The 14,271-nt window shown below is 42.6% G+C and overlaps 1 protein-coding gene and 1 long non-coding RNA gene across 5 annotated transcripts in view; one reads left to right on the forward strand and one right to left on the reverse strand.

Annotated features, from left to right (window-relative positions):
• LOC140725985 (uncharacterized) overlaps positions 1-4,366 on the forward strand; it is a 41,558-nt gene extending 37,192 nt beyond the window's left edge. Inside the window, exons 2-3 of the long non-coding RNA XR_012098556.1 lie at positions 3,508-3,593; positions 4,178-4,366. This is a non-coding gene — a long non-coding RNA (uncharacterized lncRNA). The remainder of the gene's footprint in view (positions 1-3,507; positions 3,594-4,177) is intronic.
• The window catches only part of acer3 (alkaline ceramidase 3), a 287,701-nt gene that overhangs the window by 200,953 nt on the left and 72,477 nt on the right, over positions 1-14,271 (reverse strand). The window lies entirely within an intron of this gene.

Consider the following 14,271-nt stretch of genomic DNA (forward strand, 5'->3'; position numbering starts at 1 on the left):
GGGGCAGAGTTAAGATGGTGCTAAGTGGTGACTCCTTTGCTTGCATCTTCAGAAACAGCTCTTATTTCCATCTTCAATATCTTTACTTTTCCCTTGCATGGTTCTTTTGAAGACCCTATCCTGGGGTTACACGCAGACTTTGGTTCTTTGCGGGAATGGGACCCGTTCTCGGGGTTTCAGAACCGGCCTTGTTCAGCACGCCAAGGGTTCGGTCTGAGAGGTGGCCTAGTGTTTGAAGCCTAAGATCTCGGGGCACTGGAGACAGGCGGATCGAGGGTCAGTGTCACAGCAGGAGACTCGTGTCACCAATGAGGCCGCAAAATCTTTCACTGTGGGCCCAAAGACCCGAGATCTTTGTGATCTTTGGGCACAGAGCTCATAAAAAGCAATGAAATGGACTTTTAAACATTGTAAACCAGCTAGTTGTTGTTATGTCTCCTGCTTGCTGTGAAAATGGGGGACACCTCCCTCTCTCTTATTAGGGAGGGAGAGAACCTGTGGGTTGCTGAATGCCAGATGAAATGCGATAGTCTTTGGGGCAACTGCTATCGCTTAGCACACGCTTGTGTTCAGTAGCGGGTGTGCTTTTTTTTGCTGGGTGGGGGAGGGGTATCGTGCTGCCGCTTAAGCGCAGGGGGAGACTTTGGGGTTCTCACATTTAACTGTCATTCATTCTTTGGGGCACTTCTGTGTTTTCATGGATGTTTTGTGAAGAAAGAGCATTTCAGGATGTATATTGTATACATTCCTCTGACATTAAATTGAACCTTTGAGTACTAAAAACACAACAGTCACTTCATGAAAGAGAGCTTGAGGTATCTTCTCAAACGCCGTCAATGACCTGCTCATTGACACACAATGCAAGTTCCATGGGGTTCACTCAGTTCAAAACTTCGAACATCCTTCGTCTAAACCTGAACTAAGGAAGAGAATCCCTAAGGTGATAAACACAAGAGTATCTGCAGATGTTGGAAATCAGAGAGTAACAGACAAAATGCTGCCCAGGTCAGGCAGAATCTATGGAGGGGAATAAACAATCAACTTTATTCCTTTCCATAGATCCTGCCTGGCCTGCTGAGTATTTGTATCCATTAAGTGAGATGAGATTAACTGCTCCTAATACCAGTTTGTTAACCAAGTGTTATTCCAAATGGTACTTGCAAGACTGAACTAAATGAGGATCAAGGGACGGAAGTTAATTATAAGTAGTATAAAGGCAGAGGTAAACAAAAATCAATCATCTCAAAGTACTTGGAGCTATGATGTGGTGGCCATTACAGAGATTTGGATGGCTCAGGGACAGAAATGGTTACTTCAAAAGGATCTTGGTTATTGTAGTGATGATTTGCAGCAGACTGAAAAGCCTGAGTATGTAGATATTAAGAAAGAAGATGTGCTGGAGCTTCTGGAAAGCATCAAGTTGGATAAGTCGCCGGGACCAGATGAGATGTACCCCAGGCTACTGTGGGAGGCGAGGGAGGAGATTGCTGAGCCTCTGGCAATGATCTTTCCATCATCAATAGGGACGGGAGAGGTTCCGGAGGATTGGAGGGTTATGGATGAACTCAGCAGGTCGGGTAGCATCCGTTGAAAGAAGCAGTCAACGTTTCCAGTCGAGACCCTTCATCAGGACTAAAGAAAGAGGGGGCAGGGGCCCTATAAAGAAGGTGGGGGGAGGGTGGGTGGAAAACCAATCAGAGGAAAGATGAAGGGGTGGGGGAGGGGAAGCAGGAAGGGGATAGGCAGGAAAGGTGAAGAAGGAATCTAAGGGGAAAGCACTATGGATAACAGAAGAAGGCAGAGTCATCAGAGGTGATTGGCAGCTAGAAGAGGAGACAGAGTGAAGGTGGGATGGGGGAAGGGAGAGGGAGGGAATTACCGGAAGTTGGAGAATTCGATGTTCATACCAAGGGGCTGGAGACTACCCAGACGGTATATGAGATGTTGTTCCCCCAACCAAAGTTTGGCCTCATCATGGCAGTAGAGGAGGCCATGTATGGACGTATCCAAATGGGAATGTGAAGGAGAGTTGAAGTGAGTGGCAACCGGGAGATCCTGTCTGTTGTGGCGGATGGAGCATAGGTGCTTGACGAAGCAGTCCCCCAATCTGCGTTGGGTCTCTCTGATGTAGAGGAGGCTGCACCAGGAGCACCGGATGCAATAGATTACCCCAACAGACTCACAAGTGAAGTGTTGCCTCACCTGGAAGGACTGTTTGGGGCCCTGAATGGTGGTAAGAGAGGAGGTGTAGGGACAGGTGTAGCACTTACGCTTGCAGGGTAGGAGATCTGTGGGGAGGGACGTGCGGACCAGGCAGTCGCGGAGGGAACAATCCCTGCATAAAGCAGAGAGGGGTAGGGCAACACTTCACTTGTGAGTCTGTTGGGGTAATCTATTGCATCCGGTGCTCCCAGTGCGGTCTCCTCTACATTGGCGAGACCCAAAGCAGATCGGGGGACCGCTTCGTCGAGCACCTATGCTCCGTCCGCCACAACAGACAGGATTTCCCGGTTGCCACTCACTTCAACTCTCCTTCACATTCCCATTCGGATATGTCCATACATGGCCTCCTCTACATGCCATGATGAAGCCAAACTTCGGTTGGAGGAACAACATCTCATATACCTTCACTCTGTCTCCTCTTCTAGCTGCAAATCACCTCTGATGACTCTGCCTTCTTCTACTACCCATAGTGCTTTCCCCTTAGATTCCTCCTTCACCTCTCCTGCCTATCCCCTCCCTGCTTCCCCTCCCCCACCCCTTGATCTTTCCTCTGATTGGTTTTCCACCCTCCCCCCCACCTTCTTTATAGGGCCCTTGCCCCCTCCTTCTTTAGACCTGACGAAGGGTCTCGACCCGAAACGTTGACTGCTTCTTTCAACGGATGCTGCCCGACCTGCTGAGTTCATCCAGTTTTTTTGTACGTCTTGATTTGACCACAGCATCTGCAGTGTACTTTGTGTTTGGAGGGTTGTGGATGTTGTTCCCTTATTCAAGAAAGGGAGTAGAGATAGCCCAGGAAATTATAGACCAGTGAGTCTTACCTCAGTGGTTGGTAAGTTGACGGAGAAGATCCTGAGAGGCAGGATTTATGAACTTTTGGAAAGATGTAATATGATTAGGAATAGTCAGCATGGCTTTGTCAAGGGCAGGTCGTGCCTTACGAGCCTGATTGAATTTTTTAAGGATGTGACTAAACATATTGATGAGGGTAGAGCAGTAGATGTAGTGTACAGTCAGCCCTCCTTATCCACAGGTTCCACATGCGCGGATTCAACCAACCGCGGATCGGGAAAACCCAGAAGTTCTCTCTCCAGCACTTGTTGTTTGAGCATGTACAGACTTTTTTCTTGTCATTATTCCCTAAACAATGATGTATAACAACTATTTACATAGCATTTGTATTAGGTATTATAAGTAATCTAGAGATACTTATACTTTATTGTCACCAAACAATTGATACTAGAGCGTACAATCATCACAGTGATACTTGTTTCTGAGCTTCAGATAATTTAAAGTATTCGAGAGGACATGCATAAGTTATCGTGGATGGGGAAATCGGAAAAAAACGGAAGTTCTCTTAGTCGTAACAGGTACATCGAGTATTATTAGTATTATTTAGTGTCAGTTAGTCAAACATTTGTCTTAGTATGTATTTTACCTTTCTATGCATATAAAACACTTAAGAAATGTATGTATTTCAATAATTGAACCACTGCATTGCTTAGTAATAATTGTAGCTTTCATCAGGGCCGGGCCTTCACATGCTCCATTATTCTAACTTTATCCTGACTGTAGCCTAACGTTTTTCCAATGACCGATGGTGTTTAACCTCTTTCCGATCACTTTATTATTTCCACTTTATTTTCAATCGTGATTGTTTTCCGGAACAGAAACACTGTGGGCGGTGGGTCCCAAGCTCCGCTGGGTCCTAAAATCCACCGCACTGAGGCTACGCCTACACTAGACCAGATAATTTTGAAAACGCCGATTTCACGTAAAAATGATAGGCGTCCACACTAGGTGTTTTTTAAAATGTCTCTGTCCACATTAAAATGGATATTTCAGCAAATCTCCTCCTACTGCACATGCGCAGGACACATCTACCGAAAACAAGTGACAAGTTTGGTGTTGAATCTCGCCGTGAAAGACTTGGTGTGCGTTTGTTCTGTTACAGACTAGAAAAACTTAAACGATGGACAGCTGTTGGCTCTCGTGCAGAAGGACTTAAATCTAAAAAAACAAATACTGGAGCATATGGAGGCAACCGACAGGGAGTTCACGGACAGTATAACCCAGCTGACAACGAACATTGAAAATCTGACGAACTCTGTTGCATTAATAAAGCCCCTAGTTAAATGTATTAAACATGTCTGCATCAGTGTTATCTTGTATTTCCATACAATGTTACATTAGGTTGTTACACATCTATTGTCAGAGAAGTACTTGCATAAATAGGTAAACTACCTTCATACGAACAAGAACAGAAAACAGGGCAAAGTGAGTATACTTATTTATTCAATAAGTTATGGGTCAAAGTATTTGGTGAATGCATTTCTAACTCTTCTGGCTTCAGTCTCGTTGCCATCTGTTCTGAAATTGTTAGGTTGCGTTCAAGAAAACAATGAAATGGCGCGCTGCCGTCACAATCTGTTCTGGCACATCATGACAGCATTTTTAGATTTCTCCAGTTACCCCGTCCACACTGCTCTGGCCAATCTGTTTTCAAAATTACACACTCTGGAGAGCGTTTCTGAAAATCTCAGTTTTCAGGGGACGAAAATGCCATTTTAGTGTGGATGGAGGGTAAAAATGAAGAGAAAAAGCTTTGGTTACGGATTTATCCGGGGGTAGTGTGGACGTAGCCTGAGACAGCTTAAATAAGCTCTGGTGCTTCGCCAGGTCTTAAAGTCCACCAACTTGAGCATCCGCGTTTTTTGGTATCCACAGGCGGGTCCCGGAACCAAACCCCTGCCGATAAGGAGGGACGACTGTATATGGATTTCAGCAAGGCATTTGATAAGCTACCCCATGCAAGGCTTATTGAGAAAGTAAGAAGGCATGGGATCCAAGGGGACATTGTTCTGTGGATCCAAAACTGGCTTGTTCACAGAAGGCAAGGTGTGTTTATAGATGGGTCATATTCTGCATGAAGGTCGGTCACCAGTGGAGTACCTCAGGGATCTGTTCTGGGACCCTTACACTTCATGATTTTTATAAATGACCTGGATAAAGAATTGGAAGGATGGGTTAGTAACTTTGCTGATGACACAAAGGTTGGGGGTGTTGTGGATAATATGGATGGCTGTCAGAGGTTACAGCAGGACATTGATAGGATGCAAAACTGGGCTGAGAAGTGGCAGATGGAGTTCAAACCAGATAAGTGTGAAGTGGTTCATTTTAGTAGGTCAATTATGATGGCAGAATATAGTATTAATTGTAAGACTCTTGGCAGTGTGGAGGATCAGAGGGATCTTGGGGTCCGAGTCCATAGGATGCTCAAAGCAGCTGCACAGGTTGACTCTGTGGTTAAGAAGGCATACGGTGTATTGGCCTTCATCAATCGTGGAATTGAATTTAGGAGCCGAGAGGTAATGTTGCAGCTATATAGGACCCTGGTCAGACCCCACTTGGAGTACCGTGCTCAGTTCTGGTCGCCTCACTACAGGAAGGATGTGGAAACCATAGAAAGGGTGCAGAGGAGATTTATAAGGATGTTGTCTGGATTAGGGAGTATGCCTTATGAAGTCAGGTTGAGTGAACTCGGCCTTTTCTCCTTGGAGTGATAGAGGATGAGAGGTGACCTGATAGAGGTGTATAAGATGATGAGAGGCACTGATCGTGTGGATAGTCAGAGGCTTTTTCCCAGGGCTGAAATGGCTGCCACAAGAGGGCACAGGTTTAAGGTGCCGGGAGTAGGTACAGAGGAGATGTCAGGGGTAAGTTTTTTTACGCAGAGAGTGGTGAGTGCGTGGAATGGGCTGCCGGCAACAGTGGTGGAGGCGGATACGATAGAGTCTTTTAAGAGACTTTTGGATAGGTACATGGAGCTTAGAAAAATAGAGGGCTATAGGTAACCTTAGTAATTTCTAGGGTAGGGACATGTTCCGCACAACTTTGTGCCTGTATTGTGCTGTAGGTTTTCTATGTTTCTATGTTTCTAAAGCTGGGACATAGCAGGAGAAATACCAAATAAGTGTTCTAGGTACAACCATCTTTAGGTGCTTCATCAGTGGCATAACCTTCATCCTAATGCAGGAGAATGAACCTTTTATTAATGACTGGATATTAAGTTACCTTTGCAAATCTTCAGTTAACAAGGCAATCCAGACTCTCACACAGAGAGATCCAAGAAATATCCAGGCTTGGGCTTTTAAGTGGCAGATATTACTCGCCTTTGACTGAATGTTGTTTATTTCCTGATACAGACTGGCATAGGTAGCCTCACTTGCTAAAGAGTTGCGAGTGAACTGAACATTATGCAACTATCAATCAATATTTCTACTTCTAATCTTACTAATAAGTAAGGTCATTGATATAACAGTTGGAGATGGTCTGTTAATGCATTACCCTGAATCTCCAATATTAATGGCCTCGAACTATGAAATGGACATCTGACTGCATCAACTTGTTTCTTTTTAAGCAAGAATACTTTCTATCCCCCGTTATAAGACTATGAACTGTACTTTAGTATGACAAGATGGACTTTTGATCTCACAATTTACCTTACACCACAAAAGTGACTGTCAATGACAGTCTTCCACGAAGAAAATCCAATTATCACCTCTTTATCAATACAAAATTCAGATTAATATGCACAAAACTCAGCAAGTCTGGTATCATCTATGGAACGGAAGTAACAATCAATGTTTTGGACTGAGACCCTTCATCTGAGCCCAAAACATTGACCATCAACTCTAAATATTCAATAGCATTACCATGACTAAATCTCCCACCATCATGATGCTGGGGAAGATGGTGGGGAGTACCACTGACCACAAATTAAAATTGTAAAGATTACATAAGACTTTCTTGTAAAAGTTGTGTTCATAATTTTCTTCTGAATGCTGCTTATCTGATGCTAAGTGCCTGTGATGCTGTTGCAAGTTTTTCATTGCAGATTGTACGTGCACATATCTGTGTACAGGCAGTCCCCAAGTTACGAACGTCTGACTTACGAACGGAGGGAGAAGAACACTGCCCGCCATTTTAAGTCAGATCACAACGCCGTCCACCATTTTAAGTCGTTGTTATTAACACTGTGTTGAGTGTGTAACTTTGTATTTGGCTTAAATATTTCTTAGTAAGATTCACCCTGACCCCCCCCCCCTTTTCCAGTCAGCACTGCCCCCAGTTGTCCCATTTAACCTTTCTCAGTGCGGGTGGAGTTTAGGACTCGGAGCTGCACAAGATCTGCCGCCCGCGGCTACTGCTGTATTTTTTTTTATTTAGTGTAATCGTGAACAATAGCCAGATCAGAAATGCTGATCAAGTCAACTAGTTCCTAAAGAGAACTCTGATAGGCCAATCAGACAATTCACTGCTGCTCAGCGATAGAACATAAAATCCGCAGTTTTCTTTTCCATTGACGGAAAACAATTGTGATTGAAAATAAAGTGGAAATAATAAACCGATTGGAAAGAGGTGAAACACCATCAGCCATTGGAAAAGCTTTAGGCTACAGTTGGTCAATGATCGGAACAACTTTAAAGGTTACAGGTAATGGATAAAGTGAGAATAATGGAGCATGTGAAAGGCCCTGCCCCGATGAAAGCTACAATTATTACTAAGCAATGCAGTGGTTTAATTATTGAAATACATACATTTCTTAAGTGTTTTATATGCATAGAAAGATAAAATATATACTATATACTAAGACAAACGTTTGACTAACTGACACTAAATAATACGGGATGTACCTGTTCCAACTTACGTACAAATCCGACTTAAAGACGGACTCGGGAACGGAACTCATTCGTAACCCGGGGACTGCCTGTATATGGCAATAATACATAGATAATCATCATAATAATCAAAAGATAGATTTACCTACAACAGAATTGTTACAAATAATCGATAACAGACTAAACACGATTCTGCAAAATGTATTTAATAATTTACTACAGTATTTCTCATTGGAAAAGAAACACATTCCACAATTTCAGTAGCAACATGCAGTTTCTAGGCCTTCTACTATAGACAAATAGACTATAACTTACATTTCTGGCTCAGAAAATAAGGATGGGAAACAACCTGAACTGGTTCACTTCCAACTGTATTTTAAAGGTAATTTTAGTCTTTCATTATACATTTTTTTAAGTAATGTTTATTTCACTCAGGTAACCTGCTTTTTGGGTGGTGGGGTGGAGATGTGTCTCTACCAAAGAAGGGAAGGAGCACCTTACACTTCTGCTAGCATACAGGTCACACACTTGGGCAAGGTGTAGCACCCGCTTAACCTCCTCTCCCATCCCAGATCAGGGTCATATGAAGCTATGGGAGCAGGTGGTGGATGGTCATATGAGCAACTGGTGCACATCACAAGTCCTGGTTATGCGACCACTGACAGCAGACAGACAATCTCCGAAGAGTATTAATAATGGTTGGGATCACCCATATTGTAAAGACACTGCTTAGAAGAAGGCAATGGCAAACCACTTCTGTAGAAAAAAATGCCAAGAACAATCATTGTTATGGAAAGACAATGATTGCCCAGAGCATACAACACAGCCCACAGTGACTATCACAAGGCAGGAAATAATAATAAAAAAAACACTGGGTACACAGTGCAGTGACACCAGTTTTCAAAGAAGAAGCATCACTCCATACTTATAGAGTCAGACTCAGCATGGAAACAGGCTATTCAGTCCAACTATTCATGCCAACCACAAGGTCTCAGCGCAAGACACACCCACTTCCCAGTGACTGGTCCATAATCTTCCAATTATTTCCAGTTAATGTAGCTGTCCAACTTTCTTTTAAGTTATTATTGTGCCTATCTCAACCACTTCCTCTAACAGCAGATTTCACTAGATACCACACTTTGCATAAGAAACTTGCCTCTCAAGTTCTTCTCAAAACTTTGCCCTCTCATCTTAAACCTGTGCCCTCTAGTTCTCTATTCCAGAACTCTGGAGAAAAAGATGCAAAATCATTAACCTGAAGCATATGTTTCTCGAGGTTCATTGTATTAATCTTTCACAGGTCCACATGAAAGCATTTTGAGGTGGTGTGACAACACTAGAAATACTTGCATCAGCGATTTGATACAACTCACTTCTATTGTGTGAGCTATCTAGAATAAGAGCTTCAGTTCTGAAAAGTCTAAGATATGAAGGCAGTGAAGTAGTTACATGACCAGACTAGCCTCGAGAATCAGAATCAGGCTTAATGTCACTGACATATACCATGAAATTTGTTGTTTTGCATAGCAGTGCAACTTAAAAATAATTTATGAAACTATATATATATATATATATATATATACAGGTGGTCCCCGTTTTTCAAATGTTCGCTTTACAACACCTCGCTGTTACGAAAGACCTACATTAGTTACCTGTTTTCACTAACAGAAGGTGTTTTTACTGTTACGAAAAAAGGCAGCGCGCGCCCCAAGCAGCCAAGCTCCTCGCCTGGAACCGCATTCTAGCCGCCATAGCTTAAACACGTGCCTCTGAGCATCAGTGCTTTATGTCGATTTATTTTGTGCATCTGTTAGCAAGATAAGTTCTAAGGTATCGGAAAAGCCTAAAAGAGCTTGTAAGGGTGTTATGCTCAGCATAAAACTAGACGTAATTAAGCATTTCGATCATGATGAACGAAGTGAGGACATTGTCCGCACATTGAACCATTCACACTATTTATATGCAGAGAAAAAGAATCTTGAAAGCTGCCAATGTTACTGTTGGTTCTGCTCATAGCAAAGTGGTCTCTCTTAGTCAGCATCCAACAATGGATAAAATGGAAAGTCTATTGCTTGAGTGGATTGATGGGTGTACAAAGCGTGGAGTTCCATTAAGTTATCTTATACTTATGGAGAAATCAGTCAGTCTTTTTAATAAGCTGAAACAGAAAGCACTGGACGATGGTGATGAAAGTGTTGCAAAAGTGGAATTTAAAGGTAGTCATGGGTGGCTTGATCGGTTTCTGAGGCAAGGGCAGCTTCATAGCTTAAAGTTTACTAAAGAGAGTGCCGAAAAGTTCCCAGCAGAACTGAAGAAAATAATTACAGAAGGTGGTTATTCGTATAAGCAAGTGCTTAACTGTGACGAAACTACAATTTATTGGAAAAAAATTGCCAAGCACCCCAACCTCCGACGACTCAGCCTAACACACCATCATCAGTGTACTCACTGTCTTCCCGATTCCAGTAAGTGAAACTACACTACATACATTATTTCTACTTTATATAGGCTGTATATTTTTATGTGTTATTTGGTATGATTTGGCAGCTTCATAGCTTAAAGGTTACTGGAGAGACTGCTTCTGCTACGTAGTGAGATTATACACTATGCTAGACAGTGCTGCAATGATTGCAGAAAAGTATTTCTATTTTATATAGGCTGTGTATTTATCATATCATTTCTGATTTTACCATATTTTAGGTTTTATGCATTATTTGGCATGGTTTTGTAGGTTATTTTTTGGGTCTGGGAATTTTTCCCATATAAATAAACGGTAATTGCTTATTCACTTTACAACATTCAGGCTTACGAACCATTTCATAGGAACGCTCTACCTTCTGATAGCGGGGGAAACCTGTAACAAAAATTAAGTTAAATGAGTAATGCAAAAAGAGAGCAAAAATAGTGATGAGAAGGAGAAGGAGGCATCGTCCAGGGTGATGGAGGTCCTTAATAATGGATGCTGCCTTTTTGAGGCATCACCTTTTGAAGATGTCCACCATGTTGCAGCCTCTACATACCACGTGGTGATGTAACCAGTTAGAATGCTCTCCGTGGTCCATCTGTAGAAATTTGCTAGAAATTTACCGAATCTCAAACTCCTAATGAAATATAGTCAAAGGCAATAGTCAAAGGGAGGAAATAAGATGCTTGAGGAGTATAAAAAGAGTGAGAAAATACTTAAGGAAGAAATCAGGAGGGTTAAAAGAAGACATGAGGTTGCTTTGGCAGTCAGGGTGAAGGATAATCCTAAGAGCTTCTACAGGTATGTTATGAGCAAAAGGATAGTAAGGGATAAAATTGGTCCTATTGAAGATCAGAGTGGTCGACTATGTATGGAACCAAAAGAAATGGGAGAGATATTAAATGGGTTTTTTGCATCTGTATTTACTAAGGAAACTGGAGTCTATGGAAACAAGGCAAACAAGTAGGGAGGTCATGGAACTTATACAGATTAAAGAGAAGGAGGTGCTTGCTGTCTTGAGGCAAACCAGAGTAGATAAATCCCCAGGACCTGACAGGGTTTTCCCTCGGACCTTGAAGGAGACTAGTGTTGAAATTGCAGGGGCCCTCGCAGAAATATTTAAAATGTCGATATCCACGGGTCAGGTGCCAGAGGATTGGAGGATAGCTCATGTAGTTCCGTTGCTTAAAAAAAGGCTCAAAAAGTAAGCCGGGAAATTATAGGGCAGTAAGTTTGACATCGGTAGTAGGTAAATTATTGAAAGGAATACTAAGAGATAGGATCTACAAGTATTTGGATAGACAGGGACTTATCAGAAAAAGTCAGCATGACTTTGTGCGTGGTAGGTCATGTTTAACCAATCTATTAGAGTTTTTCGAGGAAGTTACCAGGAAAGTGGATAAAGGGAAGGCAGTGGATGTTGTATACATGGACTTCAGTAAGGCCTTTGACAAGGTCTCGCATGGGAGGTTAGTTAGGAAGATTCAGTCGCTAGGTATACATGGTGAGGTAGTAAATTGGATTAGACATTGGCTCAATGGAAGAAGCCAGAGAGTGGTAGTGGAGGATTGCTACTCCGAGTGGAGGCCTGTGACTAGTGGTGTGCCACAGGGATCAGTGCTGGGTCCATTGTTATTTGTCATCTATATCAATGATCTGGATGGTAATGTGGCAAATTGGATCAGCAAATTTGCTGATGATACAAAGATTGGAGGTGTAGTGGACAGTGAGGAAGGTTTTCAAAGCTTGCAGAGGGATTTGGACCAGTTGGAGGAATGGGCTGAAAAATGGCAGATGGAGCTTAATGTGGACAAGTGTGAGGTATTGCATTTCGGAAGGTCAAACCAAGGTAGAGCATACAAGGTAAATGGTAGGACACTGAGGAGTGCAGTATAACAGAGGGATCTAGGAGTACAGATACATAATTCCCTAAAAGTGGCGTCACAAGTAGATAGGGTTGTAAAGAGAGCTTTTGGTACATTGGCCTTTAGAAATCAAAGTATTGAGTATAAGAGTTTGAATGTAATGGTGAGGTTGTATAAGACATTGGTGAGACTGAATTTGGAGTATTGTGTGCAGTTTTGGTCACCTAATTACAGGAAGGATATTAATAAGGTTGAAAGAGTGCAGAGAAGGTTTACAAGGATGTTGCCGGGACTTGAGAAACTGAGTTACAGAGAAAGGTTGAATAGGTTAGGACTTTATTCCCTGGAGCGTAGGAGAATGAAGGGTGATTTGATAGAGGTATATAAAATTATGATGGGTATAGGTAGAGTGAATGCAAACAGGCTTTTTCCACTGAGGCTAGGGGAGAAAAAAATCCAGAGGTCATGGGTTAAGGGTGAAGGGGGAAAAGTTTAAAGGGAACATTGGGGGGGCTTCTTCACGCAGAGAGTGGTGGGAGTGTGGAATGAGCTGACAGATGAAGTGGTGAATGCGGGCTCACTTTTAACATTTAAGAAAAACTTGGACAGGTATATAGATGAGAGGGGTTTGGAGGGATATGGCCCAGGTGCAAGTCAGTGGGACTAGGCAGAAAAATGGTTCGGTACAGCCAAGAAGGGCCAAAAGGCCTGTTTCTGTGCTGTAATATTCTACGGTTCTAATATTTCAATTCAAACACCACAGTTCACATTCCATTGTACCAGCTGACAACCTGGATCTTAGAAAAAGAAACACCAGCTAGACTCAGTAATGATGACTCTGAATCCTTCTGGATGATTGGAAAAATGCACCTGGTTTACTAATGTCCTTCAGGGTTGAAATTTGATATCCTTATGTGGTCTGAGAAGGCTGTCACTTGACCAACAGAACTGCCTAGTTAAGTACACTTACTGCTACATTTAAGCAAAGAAGGAATAGAACTAGACAAATCACCTGCCGTCAACTCAGGCAACAAATTTGGACACTGTAAAGTTACTCCCAGCCAAGTCAACCTTGCAAAGTCCAACACAAATAGCTAACACTTCCGCCAAAATTGGACAAGCTGTCCCACAGTCTGGTCAATAGACAGCCTGATGTAGTCATACTTTACAGAGTAATACCATGCAATGCGGTACAATCCTCCATCACAATCCATGGGAAAACAATAAGACACAGGAGTAGAATGAGGCCATTCTGCCCATTAAGCCTGCTCCGCCATTCCATCACGACTGATCCCAGATCTCACTCCACTCCATACACTTGCCTTCTCGCCATATCTTACGATGCCCTGACCAATCAGGAAACTATCAACTTCTGCCTTAAATATGCACATGGATTTGGCCACCACTGCAGTCTGTGGCAGAGCATTTCACAGATTCACTACTCTCTGGCTAAAAGATTCCTCCTTACCTCTGTTCTAAAAGGTCGCCCCATAAATTTGAGGCTGTGTCTTCAAGTTCTGGATATCCCTACCATAGGACACATCCTCTCTAGATCCACCTCATCTAGCCCTTTCAACATTCTGTAGGTTTCAATGAGATCCCCTGGCATACCTCTAAATTCCAGTGAGTACAGGGCAAAGCTGCCAAAAGCTCCTCGTATGTTAACCCCTTCATTTCTGGGATCATCCTTGTGAACCTCCTCTGATGTCCAATAAAGCTTCAGCATTATCTCCTTGCTTTTATATTATATTCGCCTTGAAATAAATGCCAACATTGCATTTGCCTTCTTTACTGCAGACTCAACATGTAAATTAACCTTCTGGGAGTCTTGCACGAGGACTCCCAAGTCCCTTGGCACCTCTGATGTTTGAATTTTCTCCCCATTTAGATATTAACTTGCACAATTGTTCCTTTTACCAAAATGTATCATCGTACATTTCCCAACACTGTATTCCATCTGCTACATTTTCTGCCCATTCTTCCAATTTATCTGAGTCCTGCTGCAATCGTATTGCTTCCTCAGCACTACCTCCCCCTC

This window comes from Hemitrygon akajei, chromosome 4 (assembly GCF_048418815.1).
Source record: "Hemitrygon akajei chromosome 4, sHemAka1.3, whole genome shotgun sequence".
Lineage (NCBI taxonomy): Eukaryota > Metazoa > Chordata > Chondrichthyes > Myliobatiformes > Dasyatidae > Hemitrygon > Hemitrygon akajei.